The sequence below is a fragment of the Stenella coeruleoalba genome, assembly GCF_951394435.1.
Source record: "Stenella coeruleoalba genome assembly, chromosome: 17".
In the NCBI taxonomy this organism is placed as follows: Eukaryota; Metazoa; Chordata; class Mammalia; order Artiodactyla; family Delphinidae; genus Stenella; species Stenella coeruleoalba.
In genome coordinates, this window is record NC_137163.1 from 29,726,340 (window position 1) to 29,752,010 (window position 25,671).

Below are 25,671 nucleotides of genomic sequence, written 5' to 3' on the forward strand. Positions count from 1 at the left end.
AGGGAGACATAAGAGGGAAGAGATATGGGAACATATGTATAACTGATTCACTTTGTTATAAAGCAGAAACTAACACACTATTGTAAAGCAATCATATTCCAATAAAGATGTAAAAATAAATAAATAAATGAATATCCAAAATCTTTGACATTGTATATTTTTTGTATCCCAGAGACTCTATGCCATCCCCAATACACAGCTGAGTGCTCTTTTTTCAATGTTAGTTTCAGTGACAAGAGAGATTTAAGGAAATATTTGAATAATTTAATTAAAGATCCTCATTTGGCTTCAATTATTTGTCTATATCAGATAAAATATTTTTTGGCTCATTTCTTCAGAAATTACAAATTTAGTCCTGGCTCTAGAGGACTAGAGTCAGGAAATTTGTAGAAAAAAAAAAAAAAACCCAAATTGATGCCTTTCCTAAATCTTCCCTAAGAAAATTTGAGTTTTCTAGTCATTTCCTGAGAAGACAATTTCTTTTACACTTTCATAGATCTGAGGATAGAGTAATTGTTTTATTTTAGAGAAAGTCTAATAATTATACCACTTCAATCCTTGAGACTAAATTTTTACTGCTCTATTCAACTTCTGAGATACTTACTTCAGTATTCTGCTAAATTTACCTTCTAAAAGAATTCAGTCCCTACAGACGTGAAAAAAAGAGTGCTATGAAAATATAAACTATTTGTATAATACTTCAAATCTGTACTTATATTCCTAGGTCTAAAATAGAATACAATCTACATGAACAAATGAAGCAGGAGCTACAATCAACCAATACTCATACGCTGATCTGAATAAATTGAGTTCTCCCTGGGCCAAATCAATAGATGAATATTACAGACCACATGCAGCTCAGAGAGTTTATGTCTATCAAGGGTCTCCCTCCCTGTCAACCTGTCATAGAATGGATTGAATAGACTACTCCAGAATCTACTCATGTGGGAAATTTGAGAGTGAAAAAAAATATTCTCTAGACTTAAAAAAAGTTGATTGAAAGCAAAATGTGAATTTGAATCACATTAACTTAATTCTCTGCCTTCACCAGCCAACAGATCAAATGAAGTATATTCCATGCCTCCTTCTCTGATTTTAGGTCACTGTTTTCTACACAAGTAGAAATTATACATGGCTCAGTAAATTGTATAGATTTGTTTTAAAAACAAGAAGGTTATTGTTTCATTTTGGCAGTAAGACTGAATATCAGGTGAAATACTAATCTCAATCCCAAAGACCAAACGGATAATTGTGAAGGGAATTTTACAGAATCAAACTGAGCCCTCAAAAATACTTGTCAAGTATGCTAAGTCCACAAAGTTGTTTGTGCCTTCCCCCAAATACAAACTTTTGTCCACATTCCACTAGTGCTATCTCATCATTTTGCTTAATTGTTGGGGGTGGGTGGGGAGAGGAATGGACAAAACAGAAAAGAGCTGGGAAGCCAACCCTTCGTACCACAAAAAGGAAGGTTTCAGTTCAAGCCTGTGACCCAGAGAGAGCAACTTAGTGTCTTTTCCTGGAAGCAGGATTGATCAGTGGTGACTGGGAAGAGAGCTTCACTGGGAGAGTTCGGCTAAGGGTCCAGGCATCTTGGCCATTTATTTACATATGCTCTAAGTTGTGGGGAGACTGTGGAGTCAGACAGACATGGGTTTGAATCCTGGTCCTGCCAGCTACTAGCTATTTTTTAACCTTGCTGCATCATCTGTAAATGAGGATAATGTTCCCTACGTCAAAGTATCTTTGTGAACATTAAATTAAATAATATTCATGAAATGATTTACACCTAATAAGCACTCAAGAAATGATAGCCATTACTTTAGAATGACAAAGATACACACACACACACACTTCTGTTCCAAAAAGGACAATATGCCATTTTAAAAACTGCTTGTTTAACAGTAATATAAATTTATAAAAACAAAAGTAAAAAAAAATTTGGGGTAAGGGCAAACTATAGTAAGATAATAAGAGGAAGACAGGTATGACGTAAGTTCTCAAAATATGTACAAAAGATTTTAATTTCACTAAATTTGGGCCAGAAATTTTACTTTAAATCTTGCCGGTAGGATGAAGAGGAACCCTGATCATTTTAAAGATTCTCAGGGCCCTAAAAGTAAAAATTATTTGTTCAGATGAAGCAAAACTGTTGTTTGTTTTTGTTTTTGTTTTTTACTTAGCATGATAAACATTCATCTCATCAACAAAACAATGAGCTTCATACAAGTTTGTTTCTTAAAATACCCTTCAGAATCATCCAGTGCCACCATGCTAATACATTTGTAGTATGGAGAGTGACATATACCAAAATATACATCACTCTTTTCAAGGAAAAAAATTGCTCATATTCTAAAGAAGAATGTAGAGAGACAAATATAAACACGTCACTGTGGTGGTCTGAAATAAATCTTCACAAATTCTTTGCTTCTCTTCCCCTTCTTTGACTCCCTTCTCCTTGAGGGGAAGATGGACTTAGTGATTCATTTCTAATAAATAGAATACAATGAAAGCAGTGGTGTACAATTTCAGGGACTAGGTCATAAAAAGGCAGGCTTTTATCTCGTTTTTCTTTTTCTTGTATTACTCGTTCTGAAGGAAGCCAGCTAGCTTGTCTTGAGCTGCCCTATGTAGAGGTTCATGTGGCAAGAAACTGAGGTCTCCAACCAACAACCAGTGATAAACTGAAGCTTCCTATCAACACATGATAGAGCTTAGAAGTAAATCCTCCAGCTCCAGACAAGCTTTCAGATGACTGCAGCCCAGGCCGACATCTTGACTGCAATGTCATGAGAGATGCTGACACAAAACCACTCCGTTGGGCTGTTCTCAAATTCCTGACCCACAGAAACTGAGATAATGAATGTTTGTTTTTTTAAGCTGGTAAGTTTTGGGGTGATTTATTTTACCAAAATAGATAAGCATTGCAACTGCCTTGGGAGGGAAAGACTAGAAGATTGAAGCTATTAGTAATTAATAAAGAAATATATTAATACTGGTTTCCCAAAAATGAAAGAAATATTTTTATTTTGAGTCTCTTTCAGTAGGATAAGAACTGCTTGTCTACAAGATTTTGCAAGCTTCTGCTTGTGGAGAAATACAGATATGCACAATTTAATGAGTCTAATTCAAAACATTTTGAGTTTCTTTTCCAGGTCAAAGTGGTTTTTTATTTTCCATTTCCAGCTTTTTTTGAGAGCCCCTTACAATAACTACAAATATTAGAAGATGATTGGATTCAAAGTCTTGGTAGTAAATGTAATTATCTTTTAAATAATATACAACAGTCATATAAAGGGAATGATTTATGTGTGGCCGTAAATCTGTTACCAAAGTAGAGAAGTTAAGTGGTCAAAAAATATCATTCATTGGCTCATCCTCTTAATACAAAACATTTATTGACTCCTACTGTGTCTTAGGCACTGGGCTAGATACTCCTGGTACAGACATAAAGCCTGAAACTCAAGTCAGCTGATTTTTACAGAATTCTATGAAGGCCTAACTGAATAGCTCCCTTGACCATGAAGTCATCTCCAATTATCAAAGGAGATAATTTCCCTCTTGGACTCCTATAGCATTTTGTTTGCCTGACTGCACACCATGTGATACATATGACCTTCATTACATTATTATGGCCTTTGCTTATTGCCCCCAACTGAATTATAGATTTCTTGAGCCCAGGGAGAATATTTCCTACATGCTTAAATCTTTCACACTGTCTTACTTAATGTTTAAAGACAGAATAGGAGCTCAGTATTTGTAAAGTTTAATAACTAATGCTACATTAGCACTATATAGATCTAAATTTATAGTTAATAGAGATGCAAGACAGGACTTCCCTGGTGGTGCAGTGGTTAAGAATCTGCCTGCCAATGCAGGGAACACGGGTTCGATCTCTGGTCCGGGAAGATCCCACATGCCACGGAGCATCTAAACCTGTGCGCCACAACTACTCAGCCTGCGCTCTACAGCCTGTGAGCCACAGCCACTGAGCCCATGCACACCACAACTACTGAAGCCCATGCACCCTAGAGCCCACATGCCGCAACTACTGAGCCTGTGTGCTGCAACTACTGAAGCCTGTGTGCCTAGAGCCCATGCTCTGCAACAGAAGAAGCCACCGCAATGAGAAGCCCGCGCACCGCAACAGAGAGTAGCCTCCGCTCACCACAACTAGAGAAAGCTCTAAGACCCAAAGTAGCCAAAAAAAAAAAAAAAAAACCACACACAAAAAAAAAAAACACACACACACAAAAAAAAAAAACACACAAAAAAAAAGAGAGAGAGAGAGAGAGAGAGAGGGGGGAAGAGAGATGGAAGACAGAAAGAAGGAGAATGTGAGTATATTCTTGTGTCTTTTCATGTCTCTTCATCTCCCTTCTGAGTAACGTGGAGTTACAAGTGGAAAGGAATAAAGAAAACTACTTCAGAAAGGACTATTTTGATTTAGCACAGATGAACAAATTTTAGCCAAACTCAGAAGGTATAGAGCAGTTAACACCTCTGGATTTGCCTCACAGTTATACCTACTAATCTCCTTTGACTGAAGATTCCCTGAAAGATGGAATCTTATCCTAAGGGTCTGATAGCATTAAGTTATTCTCTAACTTGAAAAAGTGGCATCCCAGGCTGATTCTCCTGACTTAAAACCTGTTCACTATTCTTTGGTGTCTCGTCATTTTATTCTGGGTTCCCGAGTCAACATCCAAACAATCTGCCCAGATTCATATAATTGGACTTCTGACTTCAAGTTCCACTTCTAGAAATCTCACCTGGGATTCCAGTTTCTTGGCCACACTCCCCAATCTCTGAGGTTGTCTTCGCATTTTCACAACATTCACTGACACTGAAGGTTTGGTTCTCTTCTTGAATGCTCTATGAAAAGCTGTGTTTTATTTGCCTGTGCTCAATCCTAGTCCTGCTGTCTCTATGACCCTGGTACTGCCCATAAGTGAACAGGAATGTCCACTGTTCCCTAAATTCACAGGTGAACAGGACATTGAAATATCCACCATTCCCTAAACAACTAACAGAGTTAACACAGCAAATGCCAGGCTGAATAAATAAATTTTAGTTTATTACCCTCTTGCACACTTGACATAAGTTGGGAGTTTTGATAAAACTATTTCAGTGAAAATACAGATGAATCAGAAGTTACTTTTCAATTTTGCCTATGCAACTTTATCATGTACTATAGGCATACCTCAGAGATATTGTGGGTTCAGTTCCAGACCACCACAATAAAGCAAATACCATAATAAGGTGTTCCACATGAATCTTTTGTTTCCCAGTGCATATAAAAGTTATGTTTATATATATATAGTGGTCTATGAAGTGTGCAATAGCATTATGCCTGAGAAGAACAATGTACATACATTAATTAGAAGTACTTCATTGTTAGAAAATGTTAACCATCATCTGACAACGCAGGGTTGCAACAAACCTTCAGTTTGTAAAAAACACAGTAACTGCGAAGCATGATAAAACAAGGTATGATTATAAATGGTTCTACCACTCCTAAATTTAACATCTCTTCATAGGCTGTATCTTCTACACAAAAGACCTGTCCTACTTCAGTGTAACTGTCATTCTCTTTAAAATACTATCTTCCTAGTAGCCCTCTGACCACTCCCTGTGGGGTTCTGGGTGGGGGGCAGAGAAATGGTTATGGCATGAGGCAGGGATTGTATAATAACAAGGAAAGGCTGGGCTAGGACCAGGAGTTTAGCTGCACACAGTGTTGACTAAAGTTATCTGAGCCAGATAACCAGAGACCAAGCTTGGAGAGGTCAGAGAGAGTCCCAACTCCCAAAGGGTGATTTTCCGTCCAATCCCTACACAGTCATCTATGGAGCTTTCTAAAATGCAGATGTCTAGTCCCTAATCTTAGCTATTCAGATTCTGTAACTCTGTAGAAGATGCTAGAAAAGGTTACAGGAGTCTGATCCAAAAATAATCTATTCCCAGTATTAACTATCGTCATTATCACTGCACTATACGTTGTATGTCCACTATAGGCCAGGAACTATGCTAAGTGTTTTACCTACATTTATTTCTTACTGAAACCATTTTATATACAAGAAAAATGAAAGCTCGCCCACGACAACCAAAGGTCAAAGTCGGGATTCAAGTCATGCGCCTCCAAACTCCAAAACCTTTCACAATCCCTACTCTATACTGCTTTTCAGTGTCCCTGCCTCTTGCTGCTGTTGCCATAAATACAATCTACTCTTTCTGACTTGTCTTAGTTCAGGCTTCCATAAAAGAGTCCCATAAACTGGGGGACTTATAAAAAAAACCCTGACCTTTATTCCCCATAATTCTGGAGTCTGGGAAGCCTAAGATCAAGGTGTTGGCAGACTTACTGTCTGGTGAGAACCTACCTCCTGGTTCATAGACAGCCCTCTTTTTGCTGTGTCTTCACATGGGGAAAGGATGCAGGTGCTCTCTGGGGTCTCTTTTACATGAGCACTAATCCCATCATGAGGGTTCCACCTTCGTGACCTAATCACCTCCCAAAGGCTTCACCTCCAAATGCAATCATATGGGGAATTAGGTTTCAAAATATGAATTTTGTGGGGGGGGGGGGACACAAAACTCAATCTATAGGCGGGTCATTAGAGTCAAACAATTCACCAGAGGGCTCAACTCAACCATCTCTCCAAATGGAGTTGGCCTACACCTACTAAGACAGGACATAAAGGACATTACGCCAAAAGGCCCTGCAACTCTTTCCCGATGTCATTCTGCAGTTGGGAAACGGGTCCTGCATGAAAACTTACCCCAGTGCCCCCTTCCCGGTAGGTTGCTGACATTTCTTCACGTTCCTCATACTATCCTAACAGCAGTCACACAAAACAGCAGGACAAAAGGTTCTAAAGCTCAAAGTAGCTAGGTTTGTTGATGTTGTTGTTACCACATCTGTATGTTTATGTATGTGTGATAAAGACTTGTGTCTTTTCCAACCTAAATTTATATTTGTAAAATCACGACAAACCACAACAAAGAAAGGAGATGGGAAGTAGAATTTTCTATCATCTCCTTCAGAGTTCTGCAGCCTGGATTAGGATATGTGTTTGTTTAAATTAGAAACCTGTATCTAAGCAGGAGCTCGGAAAAGGGGCTGCTTCTAGTGTGGCCACTTTCAGATTTCAAGGACCCTTACATACGTGTAACAGCCTCAGCAGAGAAGAATGCATCACCAGCACCGCCCCAACCCACCGACGTACCTCATATAAATTGGAAGGTGATCGGGACTTTTTCTCCTACCACTAATGGGATAAATGCACGTGCTGAATTTCCAGGAGGGACGAAAGAATGCATAGCATGAGAAATGTCTGAACACTTCTGCCCCAGCTTTATGCTGTCCTGTATATTCATCTGCTTCTGAAATGCGTATGTCAAGACAAACAAGCCAATCTTTCTCGGAAACTGCAGCAGCAGCCCAAGCACCATAAGTTCACAGTAGTCCAAGCTGTTCAACTTGACCATGACACAAGGCCCTGATCTCTGCCAGTCTCTCTTCCGTGGGTGATCAGATTTTCTTCATCTGTTAAATCAGGAAACTCTCCTCTGTAGGGACAGGATGATGGATTAATGATCTACCATCTGCCAAAGGAGCATCAGTTTCTCTGGGGGAAATATCCAAAGCCTTTATGAATAGCAGAGGACAGAAACGTGCTCTCCTGCTGTTTTCTTTTTTGGCCAGTTGGCAACTACTGAAAGTTTAAGGGCATCAGAAAACACTGCCCCAAAGCCTCAGTATCCCAAAAATGTGCAATCATGGCACAATATTTTATTTGGTCTCCGGTGTGAATACAAATTCTCTCTCTTCTCTTATCCTCTTAGTAAATCTTGTGCAGGGTGAACCCTTGGTCTTTAGAAATTGGACACCCCTGAATGCTTCCAAGCCACAAACAGTAATTTAGGAAATGTTTTTAGAAACACACAAACAGGCCAATGCCCCCAATAGCAATGAAACTCTTTAATAGATTGAGGGTGTTTATTAAACTTCTCATTAGATTCCCACGGGCATAGAATGCTCCAGAAGAATAAGTTGAAGACAGGGGTATGTCCCCTGACCACTGGATGACCTTCCCTGCTTTCCAGTTCTGATGCTCTGCTCTATTAGCAAGACACACAGTGTGAAAGGATCCTGGCATTTAAACAGAGGCTGTTTGAACACTCCTTACATGTGACCCCGGAGCTGGAGACTCTGTGAGACACACGTCCTCACTCAATTCACGTTTAAATCTGGGCCTCATTTCTTTTTCTTAAATAGACTGCTTTTTTAAAGCAGTTTCAGGTTCACAGAAAAATTGAGCAGAAAGCACAGGGATTTCCCACATACCTTCTGCCCCCACGTGGACACAGCCTCTTCCACTATCAACATCCTGCACCAACACGGTACATGTGTTACAAGCAATAAACCTGCACTGGCCCATCATTACTACCCAAAGTCTATAGATTCATCATGGTTCAATCCTGGTGTTGCTCCGTCGATGGGTTTTGACAGATGCATAATGACATATATCTACCATTTATAGCATCACACAGAATGCTTTCACTGCCCTAAAACTCTTCTGTGTTCCATTTATTCACCCCTCTTCACCCCCAACCCTGATAACCACTAATCTTTTTACTGTCTGCATAGTTTTGCCTTTTGAAAAATGTCATACAGTTGGAACCATTCTATACGAGAGCTTTTATCAGATTGGCTTCTGGTACTTAGTAATATGCACTTAAGGTTCTTCCATGTCTTTTCATGACTTGATAGCAAATCTCTTTAGGGTGGAGTAATACTCCATTGTCTGGATATACCACAGTTTATTTGTCCATTCACTTACCAAGGGAATCTTGGTCTGCTTCCAAGTTTCGGAAATTAGGTAGAAAACTGCTATAAACATTTGTGGCAGGTTTTCGTGTGAATGTAAGTTTTCAACTCATTTAGGTAAATACAAAGGAATATAATTGCTAGATCACATGGTAAGAGTATGTTTTGCAAGAAACCTCTAAACTACCCAGAGGAAGATTGCGCTGGGGCTCCAAATTTCTCCTGTTCACAGCACCACCATCTTCACAGGATGCCTCTGAACAGAGCTAGCCTTCAGCCTGGGAAACCTGGGTCTCCTTTCTTACCACTTGGATCTCTGGGCAGGGCTCCTGGAAAAAGATGCGGGCACTGAGCAGTACACACTAAGCAGGTGGTCAAAAATCCTATCCAGAAACCTTCTCACATCTGTTTCATGTGAGAAAGAAACTGCATCCCAATGACAGTTTAGTCTGTGTAATTTTATGCACAGCAGTTTTTCCCAAACAAAAGCCAACCTTGAGGATTACAAAGGCTTTTCAGTGATTTGCATGTTGGGCTGTCAGGTTGCTCATCCTTAGTGGTTGGTCATCTTCCCTCATGCTTTTTAGGATGTTCTCAGTTTGAGAAATACCTCATTGTCATTAGCTAGGCTGAGGGGTCTGGAGCAGGAAAACGTCTCTAAAGATTCAAACTTCTACTTGTTCAAGAATTCTTAACTGAATGGATGAAGGGACAAACAGAGTCACTCACCACTGCCATCCACAGCACACTCCCCTCTTATGCACCCTGGGAGGCCCTGCTGAGACTGTCTGTCTCACAAACAACAACAAAATGATTAATCATTGTCACTCATACCTACTCAGGATTCTCTTAAAGACATCCTTGCCAGAAAATGTCGACATGTTAATTCCACAGTCCAAAGAAATACAGGCGTAAACCTGTGAACATACACAGTAATGAAACCCTAGATCATAACATCCACATCATAATTGGGTGTCCCCTGATTAGCAACTTATAAAACAGGATCTAACTATGAAAGTTGGGATTAGTAAATTTTAAATTCTTTGGCTGGCTTTGATTATGAAAATGTAAGGTATGCTTATATTTGAGGAAAATGATTTTGAGGAGAACTACCTTGTTGATGTAAGTTAAAAAAAAAAAAGAAAAAGCCCTGTGTTGAACTGCACTTCTGAATAAGATGCAGAAGACAAGGTAAGAGTACACGGTAGTTGTCGGGGGCCTAACAGCAAACATTTGGCACAATCATACTAGGTATTGAGGAGGGTTCATTGATGCGTCCTATGCATAGCTCTGAGCAGAGGACAGCCAGTAGCCTAGGGCAATAGTGGGAGTCACGGCCACACCCAGATCAGAAGGGACGAGGGGAAAGGCGGTTACTGGAACCCAAAGACTTGTGTATAAAGGGGCTGCTGGACAGCCTTGACTTCCAGGGACAAACACAGTCAACCTGCAGCAATAGGACAGGGAGGGAGCTAGGGGAATAAGTATCCCAACCCACTCTCCCAACCTCCAGTAGCCTGCCTGTGCCTCTCCCTGGTAGAACCTAAAAGGGAGACAGAACAAGGGTAGCTTATGACGTAGAGATTAGTCAGAAGGAGGAACTATCTTGGTTAAGTTTAAACCTACACAAGCTCTGTTTCTTATTAGCATGATTAAAGCTCTTCTCTTTAATATCCAGCTATTTAACTAACTTTTGGTTTAATCACAAAGGAATGTGATGCTTAACAATATAGTTTTTGGTGACCACAAACTTTATGCAACATTTGTTATAGGAAATCATACTTATTCACTTAAATAAAAAATGTTTGGGCTTCTCTGGTGGCGCAGTGGTTGAGAGTCCGCCTGCCGATGCAGGGGACATGGGTTCGTGCCCCGGTCCGGGAAGATCCCACATGCCGCGGAGCGGCTGGGCCCGTGGGCCATGGCCGCTGGGCCTGCGCATCTGGAGCCTGTGCTCCGCAACGGGAGAGGCCACAACAGTGAGAGGCCCGCGCACCGCAAAAAAAAAAAAAAAAAAAAAGTTTGTTATCAGAAGATAAATTTACACACTTAAGTTATGAATGTGCTCACCAACATCAACCTTATAATCCATCCAGCCCCCTGTAAATGAACTCATCTTTCTTGTGTTCATGAACGCGTCATATGAATTTTCTTTTAAGCAGACAGTCCTAAGATCTTGGAAGGCATCTGGTGGTGGTGGTGTTTTAACAACTCATTTGCTCAAAGTCAGATGTTACTGAATCCTTATTTTTCTTCCTCCAACCTCACCTGACCTGATCTTGTAAAACCTGCCCCAACCCTTCCTAGGCAGCCAATGTTAAACCCTAGTATGCATCCTTCCACACCTTTCCTCATGATCATAGAAGTACACATCCACACTCACAAACACAAGTATCTAGGTTTGAGGGACTAAATTACACAACTCACTTTCACATTATAGTCTCTACATCTACCATTTCACACTCACACACGGAAATCTCACCAAGAAAGTGAATAAAGATCTATGTATTTTTTTATTTCTTCTTTGATTTCTTCAGTGGTCTCTTGGTTATTTAGTAGCGCACTGTTTAGCCTCCACGTATTTGTGTTTTTTACATTTTTTTTCCTGTAACTGATTTCCAATCTCATAGCATTGTGGTTAGAAAAGATGCTTGATATGATTTCAATTCTATTAAATTTTCTGAGGCTTGATTTGTAACCCAAGATGTGATCTATCTTAGAGAATGTTCCTGGGGCACTTGAGAAGAAAATGTATTCTGCCACTTTCGGGTGGAATGTTCTATAAGTATCAATTAAATCTATCTGGTCTATTGTATCATGTAAAGTCCCCTACTATTATTGTGTTACTGTCGATTTCTCCTTTCATGGTTGTTAGCATTTGCCTTATGTATTGAGGTGCTCCTATGTTAGGTGCATAAACATTTATAATTGTTGTATCTTCTTGGATTGATCCCTTGATCATCATGTAGTGTCCCTCCTTACCTCTTGTAACAGTCTTTATTTTAAAGTCTATTTTATCTGATATGAGTATTGCTTCTCCAGCTTTCTTTTGATTTCCATTTGCATGGAATATCTTTTTCTATCCCTTCACTTTCAGTCTGTATGTGTCCCTAGGTCTGAAGTGGGTCTCTTGTAGACAGCATATATATGGGTCTTGTTTTTGTATCCATTCAGTCAGCCTGTGTCTTTTGGTTGGGGCACTTAATCCATTTACATTCAAGGTTATGATCGATATGCATGTTCCTATTACCATTTTCTCAACTGTTTTGGGTTTGTTTTTGTGGGTCTTTTCCTTCTCTTGTGTTTCCTGCCTAGAGAAGTTTCTTTAGCATTTGTTGTAAAGCTGGTTTGGTGGTGCTGAATTCTCTTAGCTTTTGCTCATCTGAAAAGCTTTTGATTTCTCCATGGAATCTGAATGAGATCCTTGATGGGTAGAGTAATCTTGGTTGTTGGTTTTTCTCTTTCACCACTTTAAGTATATCCTGCCACTCCCTTCTGGCCTGCAGAGTTCCTGCTGAAAAATCAGCTGATAACCGTATGGGGATTCCGTTGTATGTTATTTTTTGTTTTTGCCTTGCTGCTTTTAATATTTTTTCTTTGAATTTAATTTTTGTTAGTTTGATTAATTTGTGTCTTGGTGTGTTTTTCCTAGGGTTTAGCCTGTATGGGACTCTCTGTGCTTCCTGGAATTGGGTGACTATTTCCTTTCCCATGTTAGGGAAGTTTTCGACTATAATCTCTTCAAATATTTTCTCAGACCTTTCTTCTTCTCTTCTCCTTCTGGGGCCCCAATAATTAAAATGTTGGTGCATTTAGTGTTGTCCCAGGGGTCTCTGAGATTGTCTTCAATTTTTTTCATTCTTTTTTCTTTATTCAAAAACACGATGACCCAAAACCTATGGGTTACAGCAAAAGCAGTGCTAAGAGGGAACTTTATACTAATTCAATCTCACCTCAAGAAACAAGAAAAATCTCAAATAAACAATCTAACCCTACACTTAAAACAACTAGAGAAAGAAGAACAAAGAAAACCCAAAGTCAGTAGGAAGAAAGAAATCATAAAGATCAGAGCGGAAATAAATGAAATAGAAACGAAGAAAACAACAGCAAAGATCAATAAAACTAAAAGCTGGTTCTTCGAGAAGATAAACAAAATTGATAAACCATTAGCCAGACTCATCAAGAAAGAGGGAGAGGACACAAATCAATAAAATTAGAAATGAAAAAGGAGAAATCACAACTGACACCACAGAAATACAAAGGACTATAAGAGACTACTACAAATAACTATATGCCAATAAAATGGACAACCATGAAGAAATGGACAAATTCTTGGAAACGTACAATTTTCCAAGACTGAACCAGGAAGAATTAGAAAATATAAACAGACCTATCACAAGTAATGAAATTGAAACCGTAATTAAAAATCTTCCAACAAACAAAAGTCCAGAACCAGATGGCTTCACAGGTGAATTCTATCAAACATTTAGAGAAGAGCTAACAATGATCCTTCTCAAACTGTTCCAAAAATTTTCAGAGGGGAAAACACTCCCAAATTCATTCTATGAAGCCACCATCACCCTGATACCAAAATCAGAAAAAGATATCACAAAAAAAGAAAATTAAAGACCAATATCACTGATGAACATAGATGCAAAAATCTTGAACAAAATACTAGCAAACAGAATCCAACAACACATTAAAAGGATCATAAACCACGACCAAGTGGGATTTATCTCAGGGATGTAAGGATTCTTCAATATACGCAAATAAATCAATGTGATACACCACATTAACAAATTAAGGGGAAAAAATATATGATCATCTATAGATGCAGAAAAAGCTTTTGACAAAATTCAACGCCCATTTATGATAAAAACTCACCAGAAAATAGGCATAGAGGGAAACTACCTCAACATAATAAAGGTCATATATGATAAACCCACAACAAACATCACACTCAATGGTGAAAAACTGAAAGCATTTCCACTGAGATCAGGAACAAGACAAGGATGTCCACTCTCACCACTCTTATTCAACATAGTTTTGGAAGTTCTAGCCACAGCAATCAGAGAAGAAAAAGAAATAAAAGGAATAAAAATTGGAAAAGAAGAAGTAAAACAATCACTGTTTGTGGATGACATGATACTATACATAGAAAATCCTAAAGATGCCACCTGAAAACTAACAGAACTATTCAATGAATTTGGTAAGGCTGTAGGATACAAAATTAATGCACAGAAATCTCTGGCATTCCTATACACCAACAATGAAAAGATCAGAAAGAGAAATTAAGGAAACAATCCCATTCACCACTGCAACAAAAAGAATAAAATACCTAGGAATAAACCTGCCTAAGGAGGCGAAAGACTTGTACTCACAAAACTATAAAGCACTGATGAAAGAAATCAAAGATGACATAAACAGATGGAGAAATATACCAAGTTCTTGGATTGGAAGAATCAATATTGTGAAAATGACTATACTAGCCAAAGCAATCTACAGATTCAATGCAATCCCTATCAAACTACCAGTGGCATTCTTCACAGAATTAGAACAAAAAATTTTACAATTCATATGGAAACACAAAAGATCCCGAATACCCAAAGCAATCTTGAGGAAGAAAAACGGAGCTGGAGGAATCAGGCTCCCCGACGTCAAACTATATCACAAAGCTACAGTAATCAAGACAGTATGGTACTGACAAAAAAACAGAAATATAGATCAATGGTACAGGATAGAATGCCCAAAGATAAACCCACGCACATACTGTCACCTAATTTACAACAAAGGAGGCAAGAACATACAATGGAGAAAAGAGAGCCTCTTCAATAAGTGATGCTGGGAAAACTGGACAGCTACAGGTAAAAGAATGAAACTAGAACACTACCTAACACCATCCACAAAAATAAACCCCAAATGGATTAAAGACTTAAATGTAAGACCAGACACTATAAAACTCTTAGAAGCAGACATAGGAAAAACACTCTTTGACATAAACCACAGCAAGATCTTTTTTGACCCACCTCCTAGAGTAATGGAAATAAAAACAAAAAAAAACAAATGGGACTTAATTAAACTCAAAAGCTTTTCACAGCAAAGGAAACCATAAACAAGACTAAAAGACAGCCCTCAGAATGGAAGAAAATATTTACAAATGGGACATTGGACAAAGGATTAATCTCCAAAATATACAAACAGCTCATGGAGCTCAATATCAAAAACACAAACAATCCAATTAAAAAACGGGCAGGGGCTTCCCTGGTGGTGCAGTGGTTGAGAGTCCGCCTGCCGATGAAGGGGACACGGGTTTGTGCCCCGGTCTAGGAAGATCCCACATGCCGCGGAGCGGCTAGGCCCGTGAACCATGGCCACTGAGCCTGCGCGTCTGGAGCCTGTGTTCCACAACCAGAGAGGCCACAACAGTGAGAGGCCCGTGTACCGCAAAAAAAAAAAAAAATGGGCAGAAGACCTAAATAGACATTTCACCAAGGAAGACATACAGGTGGCCAAGAGGCACATGAAAAGATGCTCAGCATCACTAATTATTAGAGAAATGCAAATCAAAACTACAATGAGGTATCACCTCAAGCCAGTCAGAATGGTCATTATCAAAAAATCTAGAAACAATAAATGCTGGAAAGGGTGTGGTGAAAAGGGAACCCTCCTACACTGTTGGTGGGAATGTAAATTGATACAGCCACTATGGAGAACACTATGGAGGTTCCTTAACTAAAAATAGAACTACCATATGACCCAGTAATCCCACTACTGGGCATATACCCTGAGAAAACCATAATTCAAAAAGAGACATGTACCACAATGTTCATTGCAGCACTATTTACAATAGCCAGGACATGGAAGCAACCTAAATATCCATCGACAGATGAATGGATAAAGAAGATGTGGCACATATATACAATGGAATATTACTCAGCCATAAAAAGAAATGAAATTGAGTTATTTGTAGTGAGGTGGATGGACCTAGAGTCTATCATACAGAGTGAAGTCAGAAAGAGAAAAATACCACATGCTAATGCGTATATATGGAATCTGAAAAAAGAAAAAAGAAAAATGGTACTGATGAACCTAGTTGCAGGGCAGGAATAAAGACGTAGATATAGAGAATGGACTTGAGGAAACTAACACATCATTGTGAAGCAATTATACTCCAATGAAGATCTATTAAAAAAAAAAAGATCTAACTCATTCTTTTGGTCACACATATATATTTGATGCTTTAATGTTAAATTCAACCTCATCTAATATCACCACTCTCATTTTTGTTGGCCTTTGGTCTCTCTTGTCCATCCTCTATTTCCAAACTTTACCATTTCAAGTGTGTTTCATTAAATTGAATGTATCTGTTTTCTTTTTTTAAAAAATCCAATCTCTCAGTGTTTATCTTTTAATAAGAGAATTTGCCAAGTCATATTGAATGTGACAATTTACATACTTTACTCCTTACATCTTTGTTTGCTCATTTATTTTTACTTTGTTTTTGCTTACTTATTCTTTCTTCATGCTTTTGCTGTTTTGCTGGTTATTCCCTCTTTCCCCTATATTTAATTTGAAAATCTGTACTTTTCCAGGCTGCCAGTATTTACCTTTTTTCCAACACTCATAATCAAACTCTTATTTATCTCTTTTTATACGAACCAAAATAATAACTATTTCTCCCAAATGAGATGAGCTTTTTCTCCACTGTTTTCTTTCCCTTCCCCAACAAGACCACTATAAAGGCTTTTCTTTCTCCACTGCTTGGTGGTGAGTTCTGTAGAATGCTTCCCCATTCTTTATTCCACTCCACCAACACCTAAATTCCAAGTTTTTAGGCAAATATTTGGTAAACTGCAGCTTCCCTTTCCATATGTCCCTTCTGCTTTAACAATTTGTATTTACCACTTAAATTTTACATTTCTTGTTACATTATCACTATTCATTTACATACATTTAATAAAATTTACATATATTTATGTCCACGTACACACATTTTAAAGTTTATTGCTTGCCATTCTTTCTTCTCTTTACATTCACCATGTTGAGAATTCCTCTGATTCAGGGTTTTTTACAAGTATCTTTCCCATTTGGGGTGTGTGCTTGACACGTTCTCTGAATCCTCACATATCCACAAACCTTTCCTATGCCTTAGCGAATGAATTACATCAACATTCTCAGCCTGAAGCCCTTTCCTCCCAGTAGCCTATAGCAGTTAGTCCACCATCCTCTTGCTTCCAGAATTCCAGTCTCATTTTTCTTCCATTGTAAATAGTCTATTTTTTTTTTCAACCAGGAAACTTGCAAGATTTTCTCTTTGTATCTTCCACCTTATCAAACATTTTCTTGGACTATTCGTCACATTTTCTAGCCTTTTTCTATTGTCTTTTACATTTTCCTGAATTCTTCTAATGACTTAGTTAAAACCTTGCTCAACTAAAAAATTTTCAATTTTGAATTGTTTTACTTAACGCTACCCTCTTTCAGCTGTTGCCACATTCTCTCTATTCTCTCCTCCTTACACTTCTTAAATGAGAGATATGCAATGAATTTTTGCACATTCATTCACTCTCCAGTATGTGTTTGGTGCATTCTGTGTGTCACGAGCATTTTTAGATGCTGGGAATATAATAATGCATTTTAAAAAGACAAAAATACTTGTCCTTATTGAACTTGTTTTCATTGTCTCATTTTTCATTCATTGTTCTACCCACAGAAATCTGCTTTCCCCCCTTCTCCCCCATCCCCCTGTCCCCACTCTATCCAAGGCTGCTCTAGCAAAGATCAGGAATGAACTGTAATAGCCAGACCTATGTCTACCTCAGTAATCTGTGACATTTGACACTTTTCTCAATGTCTTCTTAATTGTGACAATGCGACTATATCTGTCAGGACGACTTTCATTGCAAATAAAGAAGAACTAAACTAAAATTGGCCTAAACAACAATTTACAAGGTAATATAACCCAAATTTTCAGTTACAGCAGGTTTTAGAGCTGATTTGATTAGGCAGTTCATCAAGAACCTGGTTTCTTTCCTTGTATTCTGCTTCTCTGGTGTCAGTTTCATCCTATGCTGTAATAGTTCCAGTCTTCATATTAATAGGCCACACCTCTCAGAAGGAGGAGCTTACCTTTCAGGAGATCTTTTCCCCCCAAAATCTCCAGCAAATTTCCCATCATGTCTAATTAAATTTAATTGGGTCTCTGCCCCTTCCTAAAGTAATCCTTCTTACCCTAGAAATGTTCCGATTGTCTCAGGCTTGGGGTATTTGAACCCATCATTGTGGCAGTGGTATAGGATTACTCTGAATAGCTGTATAAACCAGGCCTCATCCCTGGAGTTGGGTTTGACTCAGCTTTTGAGGACACACATATATCAGCAGCATAATAGAAAAATGTGTGCATACCCGAACAAAAATCTGGTACTGTTAGGAAGGGGAAAGAGGCGGTATTATTGCTCAGCTGACCACAGACAAAGGCCCATCAGCTTCCCCCTGGACTGTGAATTAAATTTTGTGGCTTTCTAGAATTTCACGTACAGCAATTTTGGGTATTTTCATCTGCTACTTCATGGCTTTAACTACCAACTCTATGATAGGCACTCTCAAATTTATGTCTGAAGTCTCAGCTTCTTTCCTGGCATCTAAATTTGTATTTCTAGCTACAGGATAACTATCTTGGCTCATTAGTATTTCAAACTTAACCTGTCCGATACCTGCATAGACATCACAGTAATCCAAAATAGAAATCTCACAATAATCTTTCACAATCATCACTTTTGCTTGTTAATACTTTCTCCAAAATTGGGGAGCTTCTTGCTATCTGCACCAAATATTTGGATCTTCTTTACCGATGTGCACCTTGCTTAGGTGAATACTAGTCACTTAACACACATGAGAGATTTGTCAAGGAGAAATTTAACGTTTCAACTTTGCTCCTGACTACATCTTTTGTCGGAAAACTCTATTCACTTTTATAATATCAAGTCAACGTGGTAATCCAGCTTAGTAGCATGGAAAGGTTCATGTCGTTACCCTTTGTTCTTAGGCCTTCCTTGGAGTCTTGACCGGAACTAAGTAATTGAAAATACCTTACTGTTTCATGTCTTTGTAGCACTGTCTGTTCTGCCTGCCTGGAATTTTCTTTTCTCCTTGGGCTCCTGCATGAAGTCTTCTCTGACTCACCCCCAAAGCTCTGACAGAGTTACTGACTCTGTCTTTCCAAATCTCTTACACAGACTTAATCCTCTAGTATATAAATTATCTACTATTGTCATAATTATTCAGTTTTACGAGTATCTCCATAGCAGATAGCAATGTCCTTGCTAGGTATATAAAGATGCAATAAATGTGTGTAAGAATGGAATGAGGGAAGAAGGAATGTGCTGTAGTAATAAACAATAATCTATACAGTGACCTTATTTTCTTCAATTTTTAGTAGATAGATTTTATATGAACAGAAGAGAATAATTTGAGGATGAAAACAAGGATCCGAATTTAAATTCTTCTATTAATTACAATATGTACTAGAGCCCCTGGCCCAGCAAATTCTCTTTTCTCTCCAGGTCCAACATCAATAATTTACAAATGTGGATAATTCTAATCAGTCAAAATTTTTTGGCTGGCTTTGGAACATTATGGGATATGCAGTTCAGTGAAAATGTTATGACTCAAATGAAGCATGTTACATTGGAAATGTGTATAAGGTTTCACATGCTGCAGTACAGACCTACATAGGCACTAAGAGAGAAGCAAAAATCACAACAGAATAGCAGATATCTTTCCTGCCCTATTTAACAAACACGACTTTTTCTCGTTTCTTGGAGATGGAGCTCTTGTTTCACTTCTTTACTGCCGATCAATCAGCTGGAGAAGACATCTGCAATTGTAGTCCCTCCATAAAGACATAAGTCCTGGCAGCAACAGCCAACACTCATCTAAAAGCTCCATCCTAAATTACCTTTGTCAGACTGTACAGAAAGTAAAAGGCACACTTCAGTCTCATTTGATGAAATCAGAGAATGTACCAGCTAACCAAAGAATGGAAAGTCCTTTCCATTTACATGCTCCATTAACTGCACTTCACCGGGAAAATAAATCTCAGTGCAATTCTTTACTTCTGCTCCTCTAATTGCTACTTACAAATTCTTTTCTCGAAATCATGCTATCTCTCATAAATCAGGAAGCCAAAGCATTTGCAGCTGAGTCCCTGGCTCTAATTTAACATGATATGCCACTATTAATGCCAAAGGCAAATAATGTACTAAGTTACCATGGGAACCAGGGCATGAAAAGACGAAAGCCCTCCCAGACACAAGATGGGTGGGACTTCTGTGGAGACCTCTGCCCCACCAACACTAGGGGCCATGTCATTTTGGCAAAACTCCTCAGACCCAGCCCATTCCCACTCCCAGAGATGTGTGCATCTATCCTTCCTCCCTCGAAACTTAACATGTAATTGGTCCATACCTCCAAAGAAGAAAAATTACGGGACAATCACTCACATTACAAACAGATTCTTCATTGTACACTCACTTTCAGAAGCATAAGACTAAATATTAAAAGACCAACTTGCAAAAGAGATCAACTGAAAGGTATTACTACCATTAAAATAGTATATTTCATTTTACATAAGCACTCACTCATCTCAAAGTTCTGTAAATTGTATAGTATCCTTTTATCTTCCAATTCTTACGTATACATAGAAGATAGATACTTTCAAGGTTGAATAAGGACGGGACATTGTTAAAAAGCAATTAGAAATAAAAACCAAATATCTCTATAGCTATAAATCAATGGGAATAAATTATCCCATTTTCCAAAACATTAATTCACACAGTGCTTCAGTGATAAGACTTGTTTCTAGTGATGTAAAACTACTTCAGCACACGCATTCGTGTCTGTGCCCCCTACACACAAGAAAAGAGCTTCCATACAACATTTCTTTGTTAGCCTCCTCACTTGTATCTTATTTGCTCTGCTTTAGCCTCATGCAAACAGAAATTTTCAATTATAAGGAAAGAAATCATTGAATTTCCACCATAAGGAAAACATTTCTCTAGAGAAAGAGACAATGAAAATGCAAGGCATGGTACTAACATGATAATATATAATTTCACTGGAGAAAAGTCAACTCACTTGAATGATGGTATTGAATGATGTCATTCATTTATTTTCCTACAAAGTTTTCTCCATTTTATTCAGAAACTGATTTAAAGAACTGAGCTGAAGTAAGCAACCACATTCTCTTTTGTTACAGTTCTATAAAACTTAAAGCTGAAATTGGTGCACAAATGCAATGCTGGTTACCAGAGTAGACAAATCTTTGCCACACATGTTCATTTCATTGGGATTCGAATTATTGCTAACAGCCTTAGGTTCATTAAATTCAAAACATATTTTATGGAATATTTTGGCCCTCCAAATTTTAAAGCCATGTGTGTTTTATTGAAAATTTTAATTCAGAAGAGTTTGATTCCATTTGAAATCATTAAGATTTAAGTGAACTTCTTGATGATGACCAGTAAGGTCAGATAAACCTACAGTATAATATTGAGTTTGATGATTGGCAGTTAATGAGAGGCCAGAGTTAGAATTAGTGTTCTGTTGCAGGAGTGGAAGCAGTTGTCGACATATATCAAGAAGCTAACTATGAAACTTTGGAGGGTCAGAGTGGATCAGAGGATACAGATGTATTGCAAAGAGTCTTCAAACAATTTGGCACACCTATCTTGCCTTTTTAGTAGGCTAAATACATAATGCCTCTCACATACATCTTTTCTAGTTGTGTGTGTATACACACCATTATATTAATAAAATACAAATGTATTGAATAGGGTAGTTTTTTCAAATTCTTTTAAGTAAGTCACTTTTTTACACAACTGTTCAAGCATTAGGTGATCCATGAAGAGAGCAGATGATATTACATTAGAGTTAATACTACTACTAATAATAAAATTTATTGAACACTTTCTATGTGCCAAACACCTTGCTAAAGATCACCCCAAAATCATCCCATTTGATCCTTAAAACAACTCTATGAGGTCAACATATGCCATACCTCATACCTTTGCCAAGGTCACATATACACTTTCTATTTATCCTTTGTAAAGCCTTTTAGAAAAGAATGTAAGAGAGTAGGCTTTACTAAGAGACTTTTGTCTCAGTTTCATCACCTCAAAGAGTAGTCATCCTAGACAATACAGGAAGAAGGAAATGCTATCTATTTGTGCCAGGGTCAAGATCAGATAGTCTGGAAGTGTGTATACTTGACAGATAGCCATATAGTTTAGGTTCTGTACACTATACCAAGCTCAATCTAGCTAAACAAAAAAATACAAGAGATAAGACTCTTGTTTGCAGCAATGTTATATATTGTATTACCATTCAAAACTGCTCCTCTGTGGGAGTATTATATATCCCCATTCTGTTGACAATAGGTTTAGCCATGTGACTTGCTTTGCACAATGAAATGTGAACAGAATGTGACACATATCACTTCTTAGCAGAAGCTTTCAGATCCAGCACATGAATCATGTTTCTAGTTTTCCCTCTATTATGAGCCCAGCAATGCCCCGATAGGAACTTCTCCATCAGCCTACGTTCAAGATTAAAGACAACAGATGGCAAAGCCCCAGCCAGCCCATGGTGAACATGTACATGTGAATGAGAAATCTACTTTTATGGTTTAAAGCCCCTACGTTTGGGAGGTCATTTGTTACTGCACATTAACTTTGTCTACCCCTACAGATACAAACAATGTAAGACAGTGATTAAGAGGATGAGATCAGCAAACTGCCTGGCCTCAAATCACAATCCCATCACTATTATTCATGCTATTGAAATTCAGTTCCAAAAATCTGACCTTTGAATAAGCCAAAGTGAATGTATAACAAATTAAATTTGGTCCCTTGAATACTCTCACTGACTAATATGGAAAAAACAAGTGGGATAATTTACAATTGGTTTACATTAAGCAAAACAGATTACAAAGCTCATACATCTTAAAGGTTTTTTAAAAGTTTCTCCAATATATAACCATGTTTTAAATTTCAAACAATAAGTGACTTTGGTGCCCTAATTCCTTCCAATAACACTTATCTAGTATTTGTTCAATATTTGAATTGTATATCTATCTTTCTCCCTTTCCATTATTGAAATAATATAACATTAAGACTTCTCTATTTCTGATCTTCTTTATACTTTGGAGCCCCATACTAAAACTAATGGTATGTGGTTTTCTAATGTCGTTTTGGCATAGTTGATAATTCATTCCCTATCACTGTTTATCATACTTATAAGTTTTGGCAAGGAAAAAATAGAGCATTTGTTAAGGTAATTACACCTTACATGCTTTCAAAATGGTTTGGAGTTGCTTACAGAAATATAGATACTGAAGCAGGGCCAAAAAGGCAAATGAGGGCAAAGGAGAATAAAGGCAGGCCTGTTAGATGGATTTGATACATAAAATGGAATCCAACAGGAGCTTACATGCTTATTAAAAAGCTTTGCAAATTCAACTTTGAGATTCCTAGTGCCCAAAGAGAGAAACATAATCACTTAGATACATAATGACCCCAAAATCTTAAAAAGTAGTGACTCAAGAGAAACACAACTTTTCATGTCATGGAAATCTGTCAGACATTTCCTCTGCAGGTCAACATTAAAAAGAAAATGTGAGAAAGCATCCTTAACAATGTCCTTATCAATCCCTACAAACAAACTGTGAAAATGTAAGAAATTTCCCACTCTGCATTCTATTAAGACTTGAATTTCATCCTTATGACTTAAGGAAATATCCAATCCAAGATGTTCTTCCAAGTTAAGTTATTTATTTACACTAAACATATGTAGCCATTTAGTCTATGTCAAGTTCTTTATGTATAATATTCTATGTGGCATTTTTGAACAAAGTTAAAGGCTGAAACATTGGTCATTGTTTTAGATACTCTGTGGGGTGTGCGCAACAACTTACTTAGACCAAAATGTTGGAAAAACATTCTGGTTTATCTGCAAAAGAATTTTGAGCAAACAAGATTAAATTCTTTTCAATTCAAGATCTTATTCTTTTATTCAATTCAATTCAAGCTCATATTCCTCTAGTCAATCCAACAGTCTCTACATCCCTTGCCATCAACTTTTTCTCCGTTGTCATCTCCAATTCCACAGTTATTTTTTTATTTTGATTTTCTGAAACCATTCTTATTCTTTCTATAGCTACCATCACTGGCTGGGTACCCCACTTAAGGTGATGACCACATAAAACTATCCAATGACTATAACTCATTACAGATGTCCTCTATTTTTGTTCATATAGAAACTATACAATAATATTGCCATTGGCACTCCTTTAGAGTGTCTTGCTCTCTATGGAATTTTCTGACCTTGCTTATCTTCCTACATAGATGTCAATTATTTTCAGAGTAAAGTTATGCCTTGTGGAAGAACATCAACAAAGCAGTCTAGAAAAAGGCGGAAAGGACAATCAGCAAAATGAATGGATTTGAGTACCTCTTTGAAATCTCAGACTCAAATTTGGGAAAGGGGTTTTTAGAAGCCATCTAATGAACTGACATAAAAGATCTTCACTTAGATTTATAATTGGTTCTGCTCTTCATTTCTAAATATATAAGGATTTGTAAAATACTTCATTTTGGAAATTTAATATTGAGACATGTGGTTCATATTCTTAATGGTTTGTTTGCCCCAGAGAAAGTTAGTTAATCTCCTGTACATCCATTTCCTCATCTTTAAAATATAGATTATAATAAGGCCTATCTCATGGGATTGTTGTGAGGGTTACATGGGTTAAAATTCCTGGAACACTCAGAGCCATGCTTGGCACATTGAACACTATAAAGTGGCTGCCATGATCATTATTCTTTTAAAAATTAATTTTAAAATGTTTTCAAAATGTTACTGTTCCCGCTATTTTTCCTCATTAACTATTCAATAGCATAAAATGATAGAAATGGGCACCATGAAAATGGAAACATATTTTAAATTTTTTAGATGAGTGCCAAATTCTACCTCATTAGGAAGAAATGAAGCTACAAGTTGTCCTTTCCTTGAACACACTGCTTTAATCAGCAGACACCATGACATTTCAATCAGTGATAATTCAAGAAAGATTTGTTTTTGCTAACATCTCTTCATGAATTAGTGCTTTTTGTTAAAGGCCTAAATAAAGCCAACTCCAGTTTTAGATTTGCTTTAATTCAAAGACCCTCACTCTCTATTCAGCTTGTCCCTAAAGGCCCTGTTCACCCATCCTTAGATTGGCAGCAGGTTACAATGAAGAGAGCACTGGTCTGGAAATCAAAAACTTATCCTCAACTGGCTGTGTCACTTGCTGGTTCTTTATATTTAAACAACACATTTTGCCTTATTTGAACTTAGTCTCCTACAGGAGCTGAATGGAGATGATCCCTTATTATTATAAAGTTCTATAATTCTCAGAAGCTTTTCATGTCATCTACATATGTTGGACAAGGTGACATTAACTCCTCCAGAGTTATACATCTATACAGACTTGTACAGAAAATAAATTCTCCCCATCTAGATCATTCATATAGTACCCAGATTTTTGTGCTTCCTAGAAAGAACAGAAAATAGTTCATATTTAAAGCTATTTAATACTTAAATAATTAGAATATCCTTAACAGCATTGAAACTCTCACCTCTTTCTTTCCACAGAGATAACGCATAGATTTGACTGTTCTTTTTATGTTTGCAATGTTGTCCAGTTTCTGGCTGCTGCTTCTTGTTAGCTGGTCACAAATACAAGCAAGACAGTCATTGCCAACATTTGCTTCTCAAAATAGAACTTCCCAAATATAGCT

The 25,671-nt window shown here is 37.7% G+C and overlaps 1 long non-coding RNA gene across 4 annotated transcripts in view; it reads right to left on the reverse strand.

Annotated features, from left to right (window-relative positions):
- Positions 1–25,671, reverse strand: part of LOC307176419 — a 224,556-nt gene that overhangs the window by 60,866 nt on the left and 138,019 nt on the right. For all 4 annotated transcript variants that reach the window (XR_013824747.1, XR_013824748.1, XR_013824749.1 and 1 more), the window contains one exon: positions 25,510–25,599. This is a non-coding gene — a long non-coding RNA (uncharacterized lncRNA). The remainder of the gene's footprint in view (positions 1–25,509; positions 25,600–25,671) is intronic.